The sequence below is a fragment of the Aquarana catesbeiana genome, linkage group LG13 (genome assembly GCF_042186555.1).
Source record: "Aquarana catesbeiana isolate 2022-GZ linkage group LG13, ASM4218655v1, whole genome shotgun sequence".
NCBI lineage: Eukaryota > Metazoa > Chordata > Amphibia > Anura > Ranidae > Aquarana > Aquarana catesbeiana.
In genome coordinates, this window is record NC_133336.1 from 46,841,822 (window position 1) to 46,860,773 (window position 18,952).

Here is an 18,952-nt window from a genome sequence, read left to right on the forward strand (position 1 = left end):
CTATTAAAGTTCATGTGCGTGTAAAGGCAGGTGTACCAATACTTTTGACAAATAAGCATATATGTGTGTGTGTATACAGTATCTCATAAAAGTGAGTACACCCCTCACATTTTTGTAAATATTTTATTCTATCTTTTCATGTGACAACACTGAAGAAATGACACTTTGCTACAATGTAAAGTAGTGAGTGTACAGCTTGTATAACAGTGTAAATTTGCTGTCCCCTCAAAATAACTCAACACAGCCATTAATGTCTAAACCACTGGCAACAAAAGTGAGTACACCCCTAATTGAAAATGTCCAAATTGGGCTGAAAGTGTCAATATTTTGTGTGGCCACTATTATTTTCCAGCACTGCTTTAACCCTCTTAAACATGGAGTTCACCAGAGCTTCACAGGCTGCCACTGGAGTCCTCTTCCACTCCTCCATGACGACATCACGGAGCTGGTGGATGTTAGAGACCTTGCTCTCCTCCACCTTCCGTTTGAGGATGCCCCACAGATGCTCAATAGGGTTTAGGTCTGGAGACATGCTTGGCCAGTCCATCACCTTCACCCTCAGCTTCTTTAGCAAGGCAGTGGTCGTCTTGGAGGTGTTTTTGGGGCCGTTATGTTGGAATACTGCCCTGTGGCCCAGTCTCTGAAGGGAGGAGGGGATCATGCACTGCTTCAGTATGTCACAGTATATGTTGGCATTCATGGTTCCCTCAATGAACTGTAGCTCCCCAGTGCCGGCAGCACTCATGCAGCCAGGGCCGATGCTACCACTAGGCAAACTAGGCAGCCGCCTAGGGCACACTGCTGCCTAGGGGCGCCCGGCTGCTTGTTTCCCTCCGTGTCTGCAAGCTCTGCAGGCTGCAGAATGTAACTAACTTAGTCCGACCGGTAGTGTAATTAGAGGTGCAGTGCAGCACTGGAACCAGCGGTTTAGACATCATTGGCTGTGTGTTGAGTTATTTTGAGGGGGCAGCAAATTTACACTGTTATACAAGCTGTACACTCACTACTTTACATTGTAGCAAAGTGTCATTTCTTCAGTGTTGTCACATGAAAAGATACTATAAAATATTTACAAAAACGTGAAGGGTGTACTCACTTTTGTGAGATACTGTATATAATTATTAAGTAATCCTCTCTGAGATAAATATGTAAGCTGCCATTGCTTTTGAAAATAAAAGTTGCCTGGCTGCCATGCCAATCTATTAGATTACAATAAGTTTGATTGAAAGTAAGTTTGTAGATCAGGTATTTTGTTTTTACTTGCTGCATGATTGTGACTCTGACAGTACTGAAGCCAAGGATACTCAGCATGACAGCCAGGCAATTAGCATGTGCAGATGGAGAGGCCAGCAATGTTTCTCCCTGTACAGGTTTTATGTAATGATGTCGCTCTTCATGCTGCATTGCTAAGTGAATGTCACTGTGTGAAGGAGGGATGTCTATTGGATTGATCCATTTACATATGTTGTTGATGTCGCTCTCTATAGGTATTTCGGTAATCTCCTTGGCCATCTGGAGCCAGAATAAGTCTGATTTCCAGTGCATGGATTGTAGGCTCAGTGACTGCTCTATAGGCGGCTCTGCTGTAGCCAGGCCCTGAGGTTTAGATCTAGGAAAGGTTCCATAGACATTGGATGCCAGTGTTCCCATCTATTCACAGACCACACCAGCCAGGTCTACTCTGATAGTAAAGCGGACGGGCTGTGTCCGACCGCCCCCCACCCCCTTCCCCCCAACAGGCCTTATGCTTTTGTTACTGCAACACAACCTTCGGCATGTAAAATGTGTTGCTGTATTGTGGTGCCATTCGAGTGCCAACCCAATGCATTAAGGCAATACAACTGCATTGCAGCGCGCCACAGGGTGCATTGGCAGGCCATTCAGTTTGAGTGGACTGCCTTAACACAATGTGCAAATAAATGGGTCCTAAAAAGTATGTGAACGCTTATATTTGGTAATTGTGGAACCTAAGTTTTTTGGTGAATAATCTTGGCAAAATGCTTTCCGCAGCTACTTATCAGACCTACACAGCAGGTAGGCGGTACTTTAAGGCTGGGTTCACATATGATCCCATGTGGCTCACAGCAGGGGTCCGGTGCATCCTGGTTCACCGTTTTAGGTCCGATTTCAGCCCTAATTTTGGGCTGAATTCAGACCTGAAACGGACCAAAAGACGCACAGCGTTTTTGTGCAAAACGCACCGGACCTGCTGCGGAGATATGTGAACCGGCTCCATAGAGAGCCGGTCAAAATCTCCTGCTATTGTGAATTGGCTGCGGGGAACCCGCAGCCAATTTGCAATGATGTGAATCCAGCCTCAGCCATTCCTGAAAACCATTATCCCTCATATTTCTGGGGCATCTTGCTTAAATGACCTCCATCAGGTCACAACAGCATTTAAATGGGATTGGGATCGGACCCTGACAACCAGAGAATATTTCTGGGGCATCTTGCTTGAACAACCTTCATCAGATTACACCACAGCACTTCAATAGGAATGAGATCGGGACTCAGGATCATCAATTGTGATCAGGGTAACCAAGAGGGTATTGTATTGTGGAACACAGTGGATGGGCATTGGAGGTCAAGCGGTCAGAGAGGACCTCCCCCCATAAGTTTATGTATGTGGTTCCTTTTTTTTTTTTTTTTTTTTTAGGGGGTGTTAGTTTTGTTTAGGGTTTGTTAGTTTTGGCCTTAGTATCAGTCAGTTTGGTTCACATGTTTTTAACTCCAGTTTATTTTGTGGTGCTTTAACGCAAGTGTGTGTGAAAAAACATCTGACAATACCAGCCCCCCCGTTTTACTTACCTGAGCCCTCGAAAGTCCCGCGCTCGCCCACGACATCCTCTTTGCCGATCAGCCTGACCGCTGATTGGCTAGAGTGGATGGATTGAAAGCTGCGCAGCCATTGGCTCGCGCTGCTGTCAATCACATCCAATGATGCGGCGTGCCGGGGGGGGTGGCCGAGTGATACAGTGAGCAGCTATGGCCGTCGGCTATATCATGGGAACGCTCCTGCAAGAAGTCACCACCATGTGAGGGAGCTCGTATGAAGGTGATTAGTTCTTGCGAGGAGGAGCTGAAACAGTCGCCGAGGGACCCCAGAAGACCAGATTCTGGGCCACTCTGTGCAAAACAAGGTGCACAGTGGAGGTAAGTATAACATGTTTGCTATTTAAAAAAAAAAAAAATTATCTTTAGTGTTCCTTTAAGTAGGAGGGTTTGCAAATGTTTTGTTTCTATCCACATTAGGGTTGCCACCTCATCTCTTTAAACCCGAACACATATTAATTACACAGGTTCTGTGGCTGATTAAGGTGGTAATTAAACTCACTCGGTGCATTATCTGCATTTAATTAGCCTCAGAACCTGTGTAATTCAAAGGTGTTCGGGTTTAAAGGGATGAGGTGGCAACCCTAAGCCACATACAGTCACGAAGGCCTGGTTCACACCTATGCAGGCTGCAGTTTGCATATTCCAGGTGTATTTTGCGTTTTTCAATACACATTTTTGATCCATTAAAGTCTATGGAACCAAAAACCAGAAAAAAGTCCCTGGCCCTTTCCATAAAATGCACAGTTGTGAACTACATCCATAGGAGACCATGCTAAATGGATTGTAGTGAGTCTCTGCAAAACTGAAAACACACTAAAAAAGGCATAGGTGTAAACCAGGCCTATCTGTCATAAAGCAAAATCTTTAAAAATAGAAAGAATTAATCACTCCAAAATGAAACAATATAAAAATTTCTTCTGTATTATAAGTGATATTAAAACTATTGTTGATTATCTAAAATGTAGAAGGGGTGTACAGATCCAGGAGATGGAGTGGTTAAACATCTAATTGATTCATGCTGTCATTATTTTCTAGCAAATATTAATCTCACCCTGGGGATGTGCCTGCGATGTATATAAATATCATCATTTAGATTTTATCATGTATCCATAGTCATGGCTGTAAATAAACACATATGTTCATCTGCGGTCAGATTCCAAGGGAAAGAGACAGATACGAGCAGACGGAAGCTCGTTAGAGGACAGATGGTCTAATTGTATGGTGTGGAAATTAGACTTGGACGTCCTGCAGGGTCCAGGCTATTAAAGTACTACAAATCCCAGTGTTCAAGCAAATGTCTACTCTTCTCAACAAAACCAAGAACGTTCGGGGCTTCCGCAAACACTGCAAACAAGGTAAGTAGGTAGGTGAGCTCCTCCCAGAACAGAATTTCCATACTTTCAGACATTTTAAGAATTTTAAACATTCATCTGCAGTATGTCAGCATCTCTAATTAGACCTAACACTGGATTCACACCTATGCATTTTTAGTGCTTTTTGCATTTTGCAGATTTGCACTACAGTCCATCTAGCATGGTTTCCTATGGAACATGTTCTGTAGTGCAAACCTGCAAAATGCAAAAAGCACTAAAAATGCATAGGTGGATTCACACCTATGCATTTTTTGTGCTTTTTTGCATTTTGCAGATTTACACTTCAAAACGTGTTCCATAGGAAACCATGTTAAATGGACTGTAGTGCAAATCTGCAAAATGCACTAAAATGCATAGGTGTGAATCCAGCCTGAGACTAGAGCTTCAAGGGTGATTTTAATCTCTTGCTACTGACAGATTGAAAGCCCAACTTTGGACATTTATAATGATATTGCAGCCATGAGAAAAATAAAAAAGAATCTTAGGCCTGGGGAAGAGACTCATTCCACGCAAACTGAGCTAAGGGGGGGAGGGGCTGGGGCGGTCCAGGAGACACTGCGGGGACACTTAACCCATGTCAGGCCCGGGCTGGATACAGTTACCAGGAGGAAACTTCATACATGATAGCCAAATTCACTTGACAGCAAGGGCACAAGCAGCAGCTGCTTTGGGCCCCACAACAATGACTGGACCCGGGGAAGCTTCCCCTTTTGCCCCACGTTAATGACAGCCCTGTCTGAATGCAATACTTCCTCTCCGATGCTGTTCCGAGGAGTAATCAGTTTCCCCACTAGATGCCCTCAGTTTTCCAGGTTCATGACCCCCTAGAAGATCTACTGAAGCTGGCCATAGATAGATCATCCCATTGAAGGTCCCTGCTGAACCCAATGAATTTTGATCCATGTTTTGCTGCTCCCGTCCAACAGAAGTCAGTCTAATGATTGACTTCTTTTGAATGGGCTTGTTAGAAATTGATCAGTGGCCAATGGGCTGCAGCCGCTGCTCAGTGTATGTTGACAGCGAAGAGTCCTGCTGTCAGAATACTATGTCTCAGGCTCCATTCACACTAGCGTGTTTTTTGATGCATTTTGCATTTTGCAGAAATGCACGGGAATTTTTTAACATGGGTTCCTATGGAACATGTTCACATCAATGCCTTTTTGTTTCTCTGCATTTTTGGAAAGGGTCAGGGACTTTTTTTCATGCAAAATGCAGCGTTTTGCATGTAATAGAATTCAATGGACAAGCATCAAAAACGCAAGTGCACCCTTTTGCAGCGTTTTTGATGTGTTTTTGATGCGTTTTTGCCGTTTTTTTTTTTTTTTTTTTTTTTTTAGACTGTAAAAAAAAACTGTAAAAAAAAAACTGTAAAAAAAAAACAAAAACGCAAATCGCGGCAAAAACGCTGCTCAAAAACGTGGCAAGCATGAAAAAAAACCCTCCAAAAACGCTCAAAAGCAACATGCATAGGTGTGAATCGAGCCTTAGAGGGGAGAATTTCTCCATCCACCTTGATTGTGCTGATGGAGGAATCTATTCATTTATTTTTTGTTTGGCCCACTGGCTAAACAAAACAAAAAAAGTTGCATCTATGGCCAGCTTTTAAGTACAGGATTTCATTGCCATGGGCCAGAGAGCTAGAACTTTTGAATAAGCAGAAAGCATTAACTTAGCTCACTAAAGAGCTATATTTCTGACTCCTCTGCAGAGAGACCACTGCTTCCACAAGGCCCCTTCTCTACATTCCCAAAGGTGCAATGTTCCCATTTTATTCTAGGTCCGTTCATCTCTGAGTGATGTACTGCTTGTCACACCAAAGAAGTACAGGCAATTCCTTGGGGCAGGATCCTGTTTTTTCTGTCCCCGTAGATGTTAATAGGAGTGCTTGAAAAACAAAGGTGACAATCGTTTTTGTACTTAACAGATAGTTTCCTCCTCCTAGTAATCGTCTTTACATTGGCCTAAATAAAAATGTCTGAAAATGTGTGAAAAACAGATATAAAAAGTACGTCAAAAATGCCTGAAGAAGCGGATGCGTGTCCGGACACGAGTCGAAAACCCACCTGCCAGGAAGCTGTCATTGTGGGCAGCCAATCATAGGCGGTGGAGGCTTTCCCCGCCACACAGCTGCATGTGTACACACCTCTTGAAAACTTGTGACTGTGGAGCCGCCTATGATTGACAGCTTCTCGGTGGGATAGCTCAGGTGGGTTTGGACTTGTGTCAGACACACCTGAGTCCATCCCTTTGACAAATTATTGATTTCTTTCCAAATCTATCTCCCCTAAAAGAAATAAGCAATCTATAACTGACAACCCAACTGATCGATGTGCTACACACATGGAGAAGTGGATTTTGTTTGATCAGAGAACCTTCAGGGCCCCAGTGCAAGAAACCATGAAGGGCCACTTCCCTCCAAGCCTGGTGGAATGCCAGCACAAGTGCGTCCTTTGCAGCCTTGGTAGTTCCACTAGAGGTGCCAGTTTTTTATTTTAAAAACATTTTTTTTTACCATTTTTTTTTTTTTACCATTTTTTAAGGAGCCCTATTGGGGGGCTTTGGTGGGATATCAAGGGTCTAAACAGACCTCTGATGTTCCACCTTTGAGACTGGAAAGGAGATTGAGTACAGTAAACAGTAACCAATAACTGACTCATCCATCAGACAAGGAAGGGGCCAGTAAATTACACATTTACCATCCCATTCCCCTCTCTCCATCCTGACATCTCTCGGGCGGGGGGGGGCTGGGAGAGAGCACATGAGGGCTGATAGAGAGCACAGGGGGGGGGGGCAGGGAGCTAAAGCAGCAAAAAGAAGCTGGATAGGAGGAGCGGTGGGGGCGGTGGCATACATACAGAGGAACCAATCTTCTCCATTTTCCTCCTGCAGCCGATAAATGCCTGTGGGAGGGAGGGGAGAAGAAGTGGGCATTCAGTGGCTGCAGGAGGAAAATAGAGGGGATCGGTTCCTCCATTTGCCACTGCCCCTCCTATCCAGGTGTACAGGAGTGCACAGGCCCCCTGAAGCAAGGAGCTGGGTCGTAATTGCGACCCCTGTGATCCCTGTAGGTACTCCCCTGCATTTTATAGTTGGAAGATACGATTGCAAGTTATTAATTGCGTCTCTGTTTCCACCATGCAGTCTCATAATCTGATCTATTGAAATATGACTGGATTCATGATTAAAGCATCTCAGTGCTGCCAATAGATGTAAAAGGATTGGTAATTTTCTCCCCTGATTGAACAAATCTGACCTAAATCAAGTTGTAATTAATCAGAAGGGAAGTTATAGCTATTCAATCAGTTGTCAATTTGATCATTAGGATTGAATGAATGAGTGACTTGTATAGCACTACCTATGCAAACTGAATCACCTCAGGGCGCTTTTGCCGCCGGTGTACATCTGCGGTATAGCGCGTTCCTTTACCCCGTAGGGTCCCGACGCGCTTACAAACACATACACATACACCTATTTTGGTGTGGGAGGAAACCAGAGTACCCAGAGGAAACCCACACGGGCACAGGGAGAACATGCAAAACTCCAGGCAGATGGTGTCATGGTTGGGATTTGAACCAGCGACCCTATTGTTGCTAGGTGAAAGTGCTAACCACTACCTATTGATTGGATAATAAAATCAAAGCATGTATGGCCTCATTCACATTGGCATATCTAGGCGTACACCTGTCTTTGCCAACATGGGGTGCACAGGTGTTCCATGCATTCATGTGCAGGCAGTCCCTTTCATGTCTATTGGGATGCAGAGGCCCCATGGAAACAGCCGCTGCTCTCAATTTGACAGCCATGTGAGTACAAGTCCATGAATGCACACTGTCTTTGTTCTGGGGTATGCACCCGCATGGCTGTCAAATTGGGAGCAGCGGCTGTGTCCGTGCAGCCTCTGATGTGATGAAAGCTGCAGTACGATTGGTTGGTGTAGGTGGCTATAATTTGCACATTGTAGTTTCATTGGGTAAGTCATCAGCCAAGTGATCTGAAGGATCTGACCATGCTGCCTGCAGATCCTGCTCAGGAAAATCCTTTCCATCTCAATATTTTGGGGCAGAATGTGATATCAGAGCATCTCCTCTCCTGTGTGATAAATGGGTTTATCAGAATGTTCCACCATTAAAGACGGGAACATATGGACACTCAAGAAACAATAAAGGAGGAGAGCAAGTGATGGATGAATCCTTAGAAGGAGCCGGATTGGAACATCCCACAAAGCACTTGAATTTTTATTGATGTTGGACATATGGGCTCTTTTGCTAATGATATCAGACACAAAGTACAGCAATTAAATCGCAATCCCGAGAAGCAGAACGAGGCTCTGGGGTTTGTACAATGACAGTTATTTATGGAGAAAGACGGAACGTACATTTTTTGGCCATGTTTGTACGAGGGAAAATCAGAAAGGTCTTCTACTGGAATTATAATGAAGATCTTCAAGTTAATGATGCTGCCAGCTGTGCCTGTTTTGGAGGCAGTGACACTAAGCCCTGGTCCACACTGGAGCGTATTGACATGCGATTTGACATGTCAAATCTGCGGCAATTGCCGTCAATGGCAACGTCTTAATCGGTGCAACGCTGCATCTGCGGCGCTGCACAGATTTCAAAAAGTAGTTTCTGTACTACTTTTTGCGATTTTGGGCTGCGACTTACATTGACATCTGTGCAGAAACCTGCACAGATGTCTCTGAAATTGCGGCCGAAATCAGGACTGACATGCGGGAGTGAAATCGTGCGAGTTCAGCTGAATTCGCACGGCTTCATTCCCGCAGCTCAGTGTGAACCTGGGCTAAACTCTGGTTTTAAATTCTATCTGAGTTTATATTCTTAAAGCAGTACTAAACCCAAAAGCAAACATTGATTATATTGCAGCTTACCAATTCTTGAAAGTGATGGCTGCATTAGTTTTCTTTCTTCTATTTTCATCTGGTGATCCAGGCAGTACATTGCCTTGAAAAAGTATTCATACCACTTGAAATTTTGCACATTTTGTCATGTTACAACCAAAAACGTAAATGTATTTTATTGGGATTTTATGTGACAGACCAACACAAAGTGGCACATAATTGTGAAGCGGAAGGAAAATGATAAATGGTTTTCAAATTATTTTTACAAATAAATATCTGAAAAGTGTGGCGTGCATTTATATTCAGCTCCCTTTACTCTGATACCCATAACTAATGGAACCAATTGCCTTCAGAAGTCACCTAATTAGTAAATAGAGTCCACCTGTGTGTAATTTAATCTCAGTATAAATACAGCTATTCTGTGAAGCCCTCAGAGGTTTGTTAGAGAACCTTAGTGATCAAACAGCATCATAAAGGCCAAGGAACACACCAGACAGGTCAGGGATAAAGTTGTGGAGAAGTTTAAAGCAGGGTTAGGTTATAAAAAACTACCCCAAGCTTTGAACATCTCATGGAGCACTGTTCAATCCATCATCTGAAAATGGAAAGTGTATGGCACAACTGCAAACCTACCAAGACATGGCCATCCACCTAAACCAGGAATCTTCAAACTACGGCCCTCCAGCTGTTGCAAAACTACACATCCCATGAGGCATTGTAAAACTCTGACATTCACAGACATTACTAGGCATGATGGGAATTGTAGTTCCTGAACACCTGGAGGGCCGTAGTTTGAAGACCCCTGACCTAAACTGACAGGCCGGACAAGGAGAGCATTAATCAGAGAAACAGCCAGGAGTCCCATGGTAACTCTGGAGGAGCTGCAGAGATCCACAGCTCAGGTGGGAGAATCTGTCCACAGGACAACTATTAGTTGTGCTCTCCACAAATCTGGCCTTTATGGAAGAGTGGCAAGAAGAAAACCATTGTTGAAAGAAATCCATAAGAAGTCCCGTTTGCAGTTTGCGAGAAGCCATGTGGGGGACACAGCAAACATGTGGAAGAAGGTGCTCTGGTCAGATGAGACCAAAATTTAACTTTTTGGCCTTAAAGCAAAACGCTATGTGTGTGTGGGGGGGGGGGGGGAACAATGCACATCACCCTGAACACACCATCCCCACTGTGAAACATGGTGGTGCCAGCATCATGTTGTGGGGATGTTTTTCTTCAGCAGGGACAGGGAAGCTGGTCAGAGTTGATGGGAAGATGGATGGGGCCAAATACAGGGCAATCTTAGAAGAAAACCTGTTAGAGTCTGCAAAAACCTTGAGACTGGGGCAGAGTTTCACTTTCCAGCAGGACAATGACCCTAAACATACAGCCGGAGCTACAATGGAATGGTTTAGATCAAAGCATATTCATTTATTAAAATGGCCCAGTCAAAGTCCAGATCTAAATCCAATTGAGAATCTGTGACAAGACTTGAAAATTGCTGTTCACAGACGCTCTCCATTCAATCTGACAGAGCTTGAGCTTTTTTGCAAAGAAGAATGGGCAAAAATGTCACTCTCTAGATATGCAAAGCTGGTAGAGACATCCCCAAAAAGACTTGCAGCTGTAATTGCAGTAAAAGGCGGTTCTACAAAGTATTGACTCAGGGGGGCTGAATACAAATGCACACCACACTTTTCACATATTTATTTGTAAAATATTGTGACAACCATTTATCATTTTCCATCCACTTTTGTGTTGGTCTATCACATAAAATTCCAATAAAATACATTTACGTTTAAAATGCACCATCCTCCGAGGTCAATGGCTAGAGAGACAGTTGGTAAAAGGTACCCGGAAGCAGTCCCTACTGTAGCCAGATGGGAGTTCCACAGCTACTACACCCCGATTTGATGTTGTGGTGGACATTCTGGGGTTCCCAGGCAAGCTCACTTACTGTAACCACCCCAGCCCAGGTCCCATCAAAGGTAGAGCACAATCCCAAAAGAGCAACGTGATAGGGAGCTGGACTTCTGAAGCAATTCGGAATAAAGTTCAGGGGGGCGTCCCTGCTAGTCCCAACTGTCATAGAGTTCCCAATAAACCAAACCAGGAATAGTTTTTAGGGCAAATGCAAGAAAACAGTCTATCAAAAATAACATGTCAAAATGTGGAAAATTTAAAGGGTTATGAATACTTTTTCAAGGCACTGTAAGTGTGTTGCTTTTCAAAAGAACAAGCTTGGGGGTGCTTACAATGATCAGCTTTTTCTCAGTACTTTTAAATCTGCATCTTTAAATAAAATAAAAACCTGGCGATACCGGCTGTGACAGACTCCTGACACCCCGACTGGGTATCTCCATGCCAGAGAACTGCTTTCTCACCACCGGAACACAGGAACAAGGTATTATGACTAAGAATTGCACCCAAGAACTAGACAACACTAGCATAGGTGCAAGCAGGAACAGGCTTTATTGAAAATTCATACAGAATTAGATAAGAGCTTGATTACATGATTCTAAAAAATGCCCACCCCAACCGCCTGGCACCTACATAGGAGTACATAACAGAACAGAGACACCCATACGGTATACAATCAGTCATTTAGGTTCCATTCACACCTGGGTGTTCTGAATCATGGGCGGAATTGCAGCAAATCTTCAGAATTGTAGCAAAACAATTATTTCTCAATGGCACCCCAATCGCAGCGCGATTTTGCACGCACAACAAATCACGGCAAAATCGCACAAACAAAATTGTGGGACCCATCGCCCAAAAGAAGTTCTGGAACTTCATTTGGGCGACACGGGTCTCACAATTTTGTTTGCTTGATTTGTCGTGAACAATCTTGGCAGAATCGTGCCACAATTGGGGTGCCATTGAGAAATAATGGCATCGCAAATGCTTTGCGCGTTTTGCTGCGATTCTGAATTGCAGGCAGAATCTCGGCGATTCCGCCCCCAATTCAGAATGCCCACGTGTGAATGGAGCCTTAGGGGTGATCCTGAGGGAGCAGCGGCAATCCAGGGGCACCATTTCATAGCTTCAAGCCCCAAGATGATACAGTCCAAAAAGCAATGTCCTCCGAGGTCAATGGCCAGAGCGACAGTTGGAAAAAGGTAACCGGAAGCAGTCCCTACTGTAGCCAGATGGGAGTCCCATAGCTACTAGACCCCGGTACGATGTTGTGGTGGACATTCTGGGGTTCCCAGGCAAACTCCCTCACTGTAACCACCCCAGTCCAGGTCCCATGAAAGGTAGAGCACAATCCCAAAAGTGCGACATGATAGGGAGCTGGACTTCTGAAGCAATTCCGAATAAAGTTCAGGGGGGCGTCCCTGCTAGTCCCAACTGTCAGAGTTACCAATAAACCAAACCAGGAATAGTTTTTAGGGCAAACACAAGAAAACAGTCTATCAAAAATGTAGGGGGATATAACAAATAACAAGGTGGATGTGGACAGAAAAGGTCCTTGCAACCAGTGTCTGTGAAAGTTCTTGTCCAGGCACTTCCTGTTATAGGGTGACAACTCCCTGTCCCTGTCTTGGATAGAGCAAGAAAGGGTTAAAACCCCTGTCAGTATTTTTTTTTCTGTGTCCCATTGTGGAGGTTTCCTTTCACTTTCTGTCCAATGGATACATTGGGAAATTAAAGGAAATCTCTCCCAAGTCAGGAAAAACGGAAAATTCCTATCATAATACTTACCGTAATTTTCCTTTCCTGATGGACTCCATGGCAGCAACGTGTGGGTTAAGTCCTGCCTTTACTACCCTATAGGACACTACTCCCATAAATCTTTGCTCCCTGCCCCCGGCCGTGTTCGGTAACTAGCCTACTTCAGCCATTCGGGGAGGGAACTCCTGCTGCCATGGAGTCCATCAGGAAAGGAAAATTACGGTAAGTATTATGATAGGAATTTTCCGTTTTCCTGACAGACTCCATGGCAGCAACGTGTGGGAAATAACTCGCCATACACACCCGGGTGGGCTAAATGCTGAACAAAAGATTTATTTAACACTGTCGGCCGACAGCACTTTTAAACCAAATTTAACAGAAGATAAGGTTGCTGGCTCAACACAATAATGGGTCATGAAGGTATGAATCGAAGACCACGAAGCTGCTCTACAGATCACATCAGGAGCAACGTGACGTGAGGCCACCCAGGACGTCGACAGACTTCTTGTAGAGTGAGCTGTAACCGCCTCAGGAGGAGCCAAGCCTTTCTCTCTGTAAGCCCATTGAATGGCTTGAACCACCCAAGCCGCGATGGATCTGACAGAAGCTCTAGAGCCCCTGTTTTTCCCATGGAATAGAACAAAAAGGAATTCAGATTGACGGAAAGATGCCGTAACTTCCAGGTATTGATTGAGAGTAGCTCCTACATCGAGAGGGTGTGGATCTGGACCTCCAGTGGATTTGAAGGTAGGGAGTGTGATATCCTGGTTCTCGTGAAAGACCGAGGTAACTTTGGGATTTGTCCCAAGCATTGGTATTAGGACCACTCTGTCCGGAAAAAAGGTGATGAATGGTTCCTTGGACCCCAGGGATTGAATTTCCGAGACCCTCTTCGCCGAAGTTATAGCTATCAGGAATGAAGTCTTGAGGGTTAATTCCCTGACTGAGAGAGATCTGTCAAGTTGAGCAAAGAAATCCAGGACTAACGGAAGATCCCATTTAGGGAATCTAGGTTTCCTCTGTGGCCTAAGTCTGACTGCTCCTTTGAAAAATTGCTGGACCAGAGGGTGCTTGGCCCATGCGACTCCGGAGAAAGCTGATATTGCGGAAACCTGGACACGCAGAGAACTGACGGATAGTGAGATGTCCAGACCCGTCTGCAGAAAACTTAGAACGTCCTGAATCGCCAGATTATCACAGGAGCTGGACCTGGAAGACAAATGGCTGCTAAATTTCGCCCAGATCCTCTCATACACTCGGTTAGTACTATTCCTTCTTGAACTAAGGAGAGTGGGAATTACTTCATCCGGGCAGCCTAGCGCCTCCAACCTTCCCCTTTCAAAAGCCAAGCCCTTAGGCGTAGGTGATCCGGGCAAGGGTGTAGCCTCGACCCCTGAGACAGGAGGTCTGGTCTGGATGGAAGAGGGATCGGATCTCGGACACTGAGGAGTGTCAGGAGAGGGAACCAGGGCCTGTTGGGCCAATAAGGAATTATTGCTAACACCTCTGCTGTCTCTGCCCTGAGCCTCTTCAGGAACTGGAGGATGATCGGAGTTGGCGGAAAGGCATAGGCTCTGTTGAACCACCATTTCTCCGTCAGGGCATCCACCCCATACGCTTGAGGGTCCCTGTACCTTGAATAGTATCTTGCCATCTTTTTGTTGCAGGGGGAGGCGAACAGGTCGACTTCCGGAAGGAACCCCAACGAAAGAATCCACTTGAATACTTCTTCGTGGAGAGACCACTCGTTGTTGTCTAGGAGCCTCCGAGAAAGAAAGTCTGCCTGAACATTCTGAACCCCCGGAACATATGTCGCTGTCAGATCCTTCAGGTTTTTCTGGGCCCAGGACATAATTGGCTCTACCTCTTGTAGTAAGGAGAGACTTCGAGTCCCTCCTTGCCTTCTTATGTATGCCACTGCTGTGGTATTGTCCAGTCTGAGTAGGACCGAGGAGCCTTGAATGAGATGCCGAAATGCCAGAAGTGCCTGGAAGGCTGCTCTCAGCTCCAGGATATTTGACACTATCCTTCTGGAGGGGAATTCCCAAGTGCCCTGAGCCACTTCCGCCAGACAGTGGGCACCCCAGCCCCTGTTGCTGGCGTCTGTTGTTATAGTCACCCAAGCAATGGGAAGGATAGAATGGCAGTTGGAGAGGTTCTCCCGTTGGAGCCACCATAGGAGAGAGTGCCTCATGGATGCAGTAATCCGAATCAGCTGGGTCTTGCTGCCCTTCCACTGGTGAAGGAAGCCCTTCTGAAAAGGCCTCATTCTCCATTGGGCCCACCTCACCATCGGAATCGCCGCCACCATAGTGCCAATGATCCTCAGGCATTGGAGAGCGTGAAGATGAGGAGTAGAAAGAGCTGGGTGGATCCTGTCTCTGAATGTCGAGATCTTCTCTTCCGGTAACGAAATGGTGCCTCTGACCGTGTCGAAGAGGGCACCCAAAAACACCAGAGACTGCGATGGGTCTAACTGGCTCTTCTCCTGGTTCAGAATCCATCCGAATTCCTGTAGTGTGGAAATCACTTGCCCTCTGTGTGCTATGAGTTGCACCCTGTCTTGTGCCAAGAGAAGCAGGTCGTCCAGGTAGTGATGTAGACGAATCCCCCTGGTTCTCAGGAGAGCTACTATTGCCAACAGCACCTTTGAGAAAACCCGAGGAGAAGTTGACAACCCGAAGGGAAGGCATGTAAATTGTAAGTGAAGGTTGCCCACGGAGAAGCGGAGAAATTGTTGAAAGTTTTCCGCGATGGGAACGTGAAAGTAGGCGTCCTTGAGGTCTATGGACACCATCCAGTCCCCTGGTTGAACTGACTGTTGAATTGTGGAGAGTGTTTCCATCTTGAACCTCTCCTTTTTGATGAAGCGATTTAGATGGGTTAGGTCTATGACCGGCCTCCAGGCCCCACTCTTCTTCTGAACCAGAAAGAGGGGAGAATACATTCCCATGCCTTGCTGGCTGACTGGGACTGGGACGACAGCGCTTTGGGCCAACAAAGATTCTATGTAGGCTAAAAGTATTGTCCTTTTTTCTTCTGATGCCGGAAGCGTAGTGGGTACCCACCTGAGTCTGGGAGGGTCGGTAAAGGTCCAGGCATGACCAGAGGAGACTGTCTTGATTGTCCAGAAGTCGTGAATCGAGGCCGCCCAGACATGCCGAAAGTGGAAGAGACGGGCCCCCACACGGTCTGCCTGAGCGGGCCCACTTTCAAAAAGATTTGGAAGGTTGCCTCTCCCTTTTCGACTCACTACCTGCAGCCTTCTTAAAGGACGATTGCCTTGATTTCCAGGATCTGGAGAATTCCCGGCCTGGCTTGTAAGTACGAGCCTCTCTGGATCGATCTTGATATTGCCTCTTCGGGAAGGATCTTCTTTGGCCTTGCAGGCGTCTATCCTGAGGTAGGAACCCCGACTTCCCGCCAGTAGCCCGTGTAATGGCCTCATCCAGCTTGTTGCCGAAAAGAGAAGAGCCCCCGTAGGGAATTCGGCACAATACCTGCTTAGAGGTTGGGTCAGCCAGCCAAGGGCGGAGCCAAAGAGCCCGCTTGGCGGTGACCGACGAGAGCATTACTCGGGCCGCCAGGCGAATGATGTCAATCGAGGCTTCACCCAGAAAAGCCGATGCTAGCCTTAATTCTTGAATAGGCGAGTTCTTCGCTGTGTCATCTGAAATATTCCTTAGCGTATCTTGAACACTATCCGTCCACACCTCCATAGCTTTGGACAGGGCTGCCAGGGCTAAGGCTGGTTTGCAAGCCATGCCTGCTGTAAGGTACACTCTCCTCAAATCAGCATCAATCCGTCTGTCCAGAACGTCTTTAAAGGACACTGTGTCCTCCAAGGGGAGTGTCACGTGTTTCACTAGCCTCATCACCGCTGCGTCCACCAAAGGAGCTGATTCCAGATGCTTCACTTCTTCCTCCCGAAAGGGATAAAGCTTTGAAATTTTGGTAAGCATGGAGTTTTTCTTCTCCACCTTGCTCCATTCATCTGTGATGATCTCGCCCAACTCAGAAAAGAAAGGAAAGTTAACTCGCTCCTTCTTTAGCTGTTTAAAGAATTTTCTCTGTTTGGGAGGGACAGCCGTCGCATCCTCCCAATTTAGAGTTTCTCTAATCGCCTTGACCAAGGGAGGTAGCAGAGTGAAGTCAAAACCCACACAGGTATTATCTTCATCCGAGTCACTGTCAGAGTTGACCACTGAAGGGTGGCTAGGAACAGAGGACTCCCAGGTGTCCTGCAACTGAGTTTCCCTCACTGGGGAACCTGGTGGCTCTGGCTGAGGGGTAACAGGCCGGACTGCCTCAATACCCTTAAGTGACTCCTTCACAACCCTCTCAACTAGGGCTTTAAGTTGCTGGTCCGAATCACCTCTTTCCCTGGAAGCTTTGGCGAAGCAGGAATCGCACAGCGATTTACCGACAGGTACTTGTGATCTGCATCCCCAGCAGACACTTGAAGAGTGGCTGGAGTGGGCCACTGAGGAGTGCGAGCGCTCCTCACTACGGTGTCCTGATTTTGAGGAGGAGCCGTAATGTTTAGATTTGGAAGAGGATTGCCGGTGATGCGACTTTGACGAATCACTTCCTTTGTGCGAGCTGCGACGCTGTTCTGACCTGGAAGGGCTAAAGCAGAAGACAGAGAACCACAGAAACAAAACAGAGCAGTTTAGAAAAAATGATCATCTGCGGAAATACACCCCCCCCCCCACCCGCCTAAGGACCCTCGGCAATGGGACCTGCCCTTGTACCTTGTGAGAGGAGGCTGGCCAGAGGCAGGCGGTGGAGAGCTCATGTCTTGAGAAATATCCATCTGACTGCAAAGTTAACGTAAGGCATATAAATTAACTCTGCTATGAGCCAGGGAGCAACAGCCCTCCTGCATGTAAAGCTACTTACCAGTAGCTGATTCACTGGAGCGTGGGGAAGAGCCAAAAACAGCTTGCAGGCATTCCCAGGGACTGCAGGCTATTTCCCCAGTTTAAATAGGGCGCCCCAGTGACGTCACCGCCCGTGACGAGCGAACGCCAGTGCGCATGCGCGATTAGCGGCGATTCGCCGCTATCGCGCATGCGCAAAAACCAAGCCTCAGTTTTGTGCCGTCCGCGCATGCGCAGTACGGCCGGACACAAAGTGAAAGTAAAAACGGCGGCTGGAACGCAGGAAGAACCAGCCGCCATGCCTGCAACCACCTGAACGTTAAGACGAGGGGAAAAGACACACAAGGGAAAGGAACAACAAGGAATTCCAACAGAAACTGCTGCCATGATAGCAAGGAAACATCTCACCAATCCCACCACGATCGTCAGGCCAAAGGTAAACACCGGACTTTCCAGGGGCAACAAGGGGTCACCTGCTAATAGCTGGCTATCCAACCCATGCGCGGCCTCGCCTGCCAGTGGCCAGGGAAAACGGCTTCTTCCTGCGCCTCTTCCAACGCCCCACTCCATACCCTGCTAATAGCTAGGGCTTAGCGGAGTAATGCGACTTTTCCCGATCCAAGTCGCAGCTCGGCCAACCTTGATCGTGGGGATAAACATCTTCAGGTAGGAAGACCAACACTAGGTCTTGCGAGGAGGACAAAAAAAGAACACGGCCGGGGGCAGGGAGCAAAGATTTATGGGAGTAGTGTCCTATAGGGTAGTAGAGGCGGGACTTAACCCACACGTTGCTGCCATGGAGTCTGTCAGGAAATCCTCTCTTAGTCCACATTGGCTCACTGGGTTTGGGATGGTTGATGAGTGAAGGTGGGGGAAAGCAATATGTTTTTCTAATGACGTGGCTAATGAAGAGTGCATAGAGCAAAGTGTCAGCTACAGGGGTGGCCCGTCCATTAAGGGTGCACGGGCGCCGCCCCCCCCCCCCCCCCCCTCCATTGCCACCTCCCCTATCCATGCACAGGCCCTTTTCAGGACACCAGCGCATGGATTTCAATGGGGCTGTTTTTTGAAGCACCGATTCGAGCCAGAAGCTCTAATAGGCTTCAATATAGGGTGGGCTTGGGTCGCAGAGAGTGTGCTCCGATCCCACCCAGGTGTGTTACAACAGCGAATCAAGATTTGTTGTTGTAACACTGATCCTCCTCCCAGTCAATAAGGAAGGGGGTTTTGACACTGGTCACCCGATTGGCTGAAAGGACAGACAATCCTATTGGATGCCTAGGAGGAGGAGAGGAGGAGCTGGAAGCCGCCATGGAGGAGAGGACTCGGAGCCGAGCTGC